Here is a 5,606-nt window from a genome sequence, read left to right as displayed (position 1 = left end):
AGATCTCTTTTTCTCAAGTACAGACTAAGTCAAAAAGTCATGAACCAATGTTCGCGACCATTAATTCTAAAATTGAAGCATGAACTAAACTAATTAATCAACACCCAATCTTAAACAAGCATTAAATTAAATATCCATAAGATTGCACACTAGGGTTGGGTTACAACCCTAGGAAGAATCTAGCTACTCATAGTGAAAATTGAAGAAAATAAAGAAGAAAAGCTAATTAAACTCATAATCAAAGATTGAAATGGTAAAATATACTGTTTAAACACTAAAATAATCACAAACTTTCTAAAATAGGCAAAATAGTAATGGCTACAACAGCTCAAACTTCGAAACTTGACCTAAAAATAGTGAAACTCGTCTATTTATAGTGTCTCAAAATTCGCTGACAAAAATAGCCTCTCGGGAGGTTCCGCGGCTGTACAATTCCATGTGCGGTCCGCAAATTTCTTCAGTTGGCAGGAACTAGGATTCTGCAGCCGTACATTTATGGATTGCGGCTGTGAAGTATCTCCTACGATCGCACAATTCTTGTGCGGTCCACACGTCAGCAAGGCGCCAGGACTTGGTCTTTTGCACACTCTCTGAACTTTGAATCATTTGTCAGTGAAAACCCTATACTGCGGTCGCACAATTCATGTGTAGTCCGCTCATTGGCCAAAGTTCTGCTGGGTGTCTTTACGTTGTTTGCGGCCGCAGATGGAATTGTGCGGTCCACTCTTTCGTTTTTGTGGTCCGCGAGANATGATTTGAAATATCGGCTATTATACGGCGGGGATATTTGATATGACGGAAAGGAGTTGCTTGATATGAATGAGGTTACAATATAACTTGAATTGGAGGATATTGTCGCATATTTAGTTGATGTCCACGAGGAGTGGATGGACTTGTGCAGCTGGTGAATGAGCACAGGCTCAGGTGGGGTCATCTCCTGTGAGCAGATCAGCAGTCGTGTGGTTGGCGAAACCTCTGCGAAGAATCCTACTGGCTATCTGGTGAAGGGGTCGAACATGTGAACATGGTTAATGATTCAAAGTATTCATAAATGGTGTAATAGAAAGATTTCAAGAACTCGACAGGATGGTTGTGCTAGATCTATGTCAATATGAGATAAAGAATACTGGTGAATTCCAGAGATTGTGTATCAGTGGCTTCAAGCTAAGTGGGAGAGTCCCACCGCCTATGATTGGGTTGCATGGTTAACTACTTGCGAGATTTTCGGTTATTAGCATATTGATGGGTTATTTCAGCTACGGGAAAGGAACATAAGTGGTAATCCGAGCAAAGGAATTGTTAAAGGTGTGCTATGGTTGGCCTTATTGGCTCATGTTCAGACTTGGGGAAGGATTCAGGAATTATGCCTTGTATAGATGCGGGTTTCAAGGGAAGTGATTCTGCCGGGTGCTTTGCCGAGAGGGCATTCATGTGCTAGAAGATTCATGCAGTTGATTATATTCGGGGCCAAGTCAGAGCGGGTGGCTCTCAGCAATGGTCCTAGTGGATTCAAAGGGTAAAGCGTGGTGCCTAATGATTTCAAGCCTATAGGTACCGTTAAGAATCAAGCTTGTGTAGCAGCCTATGAGAAGAGGCACAGAGTGTTCTATGATGTTTTGACTTGCAGTGTAGAACTTGAGAGGAAAATGAGAAGAGATTTCGGATTCGTAATAGGATTAGCAGGATGGTCATATCAGTTGAGGGTGCGAATATGAACGCAAGGAAGGTATGAATTGGTTCGTGGGATTGAGACAACATGGTCTCGTGATTCAGGGTCACTCGGGATGAGTGCGGACGGAGTATGATATGTGACGGATGGAGTTAGTATTATCTCTAAGCAATCAAGGATAAATTGGGAGAAGGTAGATCGATTGGCCATAGTTGAATTGGCATATTGGTGTTAGCAATCAGTTTCCTCAGCGTGGTTAAGTTGTGCAAGTGATCTGTGGTGGTGCGTATGAGGCTTGTCAGCCGCCGTAATTGATATTACTCTGAAGCATTCTACTGTTATGGCTTGTTATGTGGAAGCAAATTCCGGAAGGGCTATAGTGGCTTAGACCACTACTTAGATGTTTGTATATTCTACGGTTATGAGTATTCACCTGTGTGTTGCTATGGTTCTCCAGAAAATGAGTTCAGTAAAAAGCTTTGATGTGATGAAGTATTAATCTATTAGCAATTCTGGAATTATGATGAAAGATCGTGATCTAGTGTTCGTGGTTATGTCAGGTGCAGCGAGTAGTATGGTATCTGAAATGAGAATCAAGGCTGCAGTTCGGTATGGACAAAGATGTCACAAGCTCGGATGAGCAGGAAAGGAGCTTTGGTGTTTAAAGTAAGTTGGCATTGTCTTCAGCGTCACCTGAGATTGGTGTTTTGTAAAGAGGGCTTGTATCATGGTTAATGATTCTTGATCGCTTTTCAGCGTTATTGCGGTCGGCGGGTTGGAGGTAAGACAAATTTCTATGGTAGATTGTGGGAATGTGTCCCACCGGAAGATTGCATAAATGTGGCACGTAGTCACTTGATTGATTAAAGATCTAGACCAAGTATGAAGATTCGTGATGGTATCGTTAGGTTGAGAATATATGCCTGGAAGGCACTCAGCTTTTGAGTTGTGGACTACGGATGAGTACTCCGGTTATGATGGTTGTCCTTGTGTGTTCGGAGAAGAGGGAAATTAGTATGGACCTTTGAAAGGTTATTGGCTTAGTTTGATGTGATCAGGATCAACTTGAGGTCGGTGGATGGATGTAAATGTGAATTTGGGCTCTGTGTCAGGCCAGTTGTGTTCATTTCAGTAATGCGCTCCTTATGGAGTAGTCAGAGTGTTATTTCGTTGTCAGATATTCCATGTAATGATGCATTGCGCCGTGAGAGTTGCGAGACGGCTTGAGATATTGCTTATGTGTTGAAGATCCGTACAGAAAAGACGTATTATGAGCGGGATGGCTCTTGAGATTCAGTTCGTATATCGCACCCCAGTTGTGCTTGAGTTTCGTAGCTTATAACGCTATATGTTCCCTCAGGGATGGTATTATGCACTTAGCATACTTATGACCGATATTCGGTATTATGGTTGTAATGAGCAAATTTCGCTCAGTGGCCAATCTCCTTATGCGAGATCTATGATATTTAAATCGGGTGGTACACCGCAACAGTGTGATGTTGAGCACAGTTCCTTATATCAGTTTTATGTGCTTCGTCCCCTGTTTTCTGAGGAAAGCTCGTATTAGCCGTGGGCCCACATCACATGTATGATTCGCGAGCGGGGTGTCGGTGTAGTATGTTGCCTGCGTCGCATGTATGATTCGCGAGCGGGGTAATTGGATTTCCTTTCCAGAGTTCATTTTTATCGTATCGTGTTCGAATTGGTAGCCTATTGGCACATTGCGGCATCATATGTGACTTGATTATGTCCGGGGTGGCTTATTGCCGGAGCAGTTCGTACTGGGTGAGATGAGATCATTGGATTCAGGATCAGTGTAATCTGACTGTATGGAATATATTAAGGAGTAAATATCATTATTTGGGTCGGAATAGGGTAATGTTTGTTGTCTGAAGTATAGACTCAATGATTGGTTGACTCGGCAGTTGGTTATGAATTTCTGTACATCTTTTCCGTTGTGGCGGTATTGCAAGAGTTAGAGTAAGACCTGTGTAGGTCGTGGGGTGCAATGAGAGCATCAGATTCGTGGAATTTCGACTAAGTTGATCAAAAAAAAATGTTATTGTGGTCCAGTAAGTAAAGTGATGCTAGGTATGAATTCAGCAAGATTATGCAGCTGCATTGGGTACAGCGTGTGGTGATTAATATGGTGATCCTATGTTGGAAACAGGCTTGGCAGAGGATTTCGGGTGCTGGAATTGGGCTATAAGGCGTATTTGCTTGAATAAGAGAGAATATCTTCAGAGTTGATCGAGCTAATGTGCTCAACTGAGTTGTGGTAGCACGGGAAGGAGCATGGGAAGTTAACCAGTGATTTCAGACTACTTCAGTGTAGTTCTCAGCATGTTCGAGGACGAACGTATGTTTAAGTGGGAGAGAATGTAACGACCCGACCGGTCGTTTTGAGTTCTAGCGCTCCGTTCAGTAGCCTGAGGTCATGAGCAACTTCATTTCAGGTGTTATGACTTGTACGCGTGGTCGGAATTAAGTTCCGGGAAGTTCAGAGTTGATTTGGAAAGAGAAATTCTCATTTCAGAAGCTTAAAGTTGAAAGAATGAACTAAGATTGGATTTTTAAGTAAACGATCTCGGAATCAGGATCCGAAGGTTCCGGCAGGTTCGTATGATGATTTTAGACTTGGGCGTATGCCCGGTTCGGGTTTTGGATAACCCGGGAGTGTTTTGGCGCCTATTGTGGAAGTTAGCATTTTAGAAGAAATTTCATCAGTTTGGCTTGAAGTGCATTTCAGTGTTATCGAGGTCCGTTTGGGATTCCGAGGCTGTGAATAGCTCCGTACGGTGATTCTAGAGTTGGGGCGCGATCGGAAGTGAATTCGGAGGTCCGTAGGTCATTTTGAAGCCATTTGGCTTAAGATAGAAATCTGAAGGTTTTTGAGAAGTTTGACCGGAAGTGGACTTTTTGGTATCGGGGTCGGAATCTGATTACGGAAGTTGGAGTAGGTTCGTAATGTCAAATATGACTTGTGTGCAAAATTTGAGGTCAATCGGACATGATTTGATAGGTTTAAACATCGGAAGTAGAAGTTGGAAAATTTAAAGTTCATAAAGCTTGAATCGGGGTGAAATTCGTGGTTTTAGCGTTGTTTGATATGATTTGAGGCCTCGAGCAAGTCCGTAACGTATTTTGGGATTGGTTGGTAGGTTTGGTTGAGGTCCCGGGGGCCTCGGGTGGATTCCGGGTGGTTAACGGATCGAATTTGGAGTTGAAGAAAAGCTGAGGCAGCTGATATATGGTATTTCCGCACCTGCGAAGATTTGGCCGCAGGTGCGGAGCCGCAAAAGCGGCCAGGAAGACCGCAGATGCGGATTTTGGTATGGGGAGCTGGGACCGCAGATGCGGTCAGGGAGCCGCAGATGCGGGACCGCACCTGCGGAAAATGAAGCGCAGAAGCGGAAGCTGGGCGGCTTGGGAAGGAGCCGCAGAAGCGGCATTTTGACCGCATAAGCGGAGCCGCATAAGCGGAAATAATTCCGCAGAAGCGGAAATGACTGGAGCAGTGAGATCTTTAAAATTCGGGGTTGAGTTCATTTCAACCCCATTTTTCTTCCATTTGAGTCGATGGGGAGCAGCTTTGAAGCGCCATTTTCGTCACTTGTCATGAGGTAAGTAATTTATGCTAGCTTTGAGTTAAATACAAGGTTTATACATGGATTTGGGCATGAAAATTGTAGAAAAACTTGGGGTTTGAGGGAAGACCTAGAAAATTAGTGTTCTTGAATTTTGATCACGATTTTGAGTATGGAAGTAAGAGAAAATCATATATTTGAGTTCGTGAGTTCATGGGTAAACTTTAGCTTCGAGAAATTTCGGATTCCGGGCACGTGGGCCCAAGGGCATTTTTGTTAACTTTTCGTTCGGGGTTAGGAATTGTTACAAATTGGGTTGTAAAGCTTAATTGAGCATATATTAATGGATT

This window comes from Nicotiana attenuata, unplaced genomic scaffold, assembly GCF_001879085.1.
Source record: "Nicotiana attenuata strain UT unplaced genomic scaffold, NIATTr2, whole genome shotgun sequence".
Taxonomy (NCBI): Eukaryota; Viridiplantae; Streptophyta; class Magnoliopsida; order Solanales; family Solanaceae; genus Nicotiana; species Nicotiana attenuata.
This window is presented reverse-complemented; position numbering follows the sequence as displayed.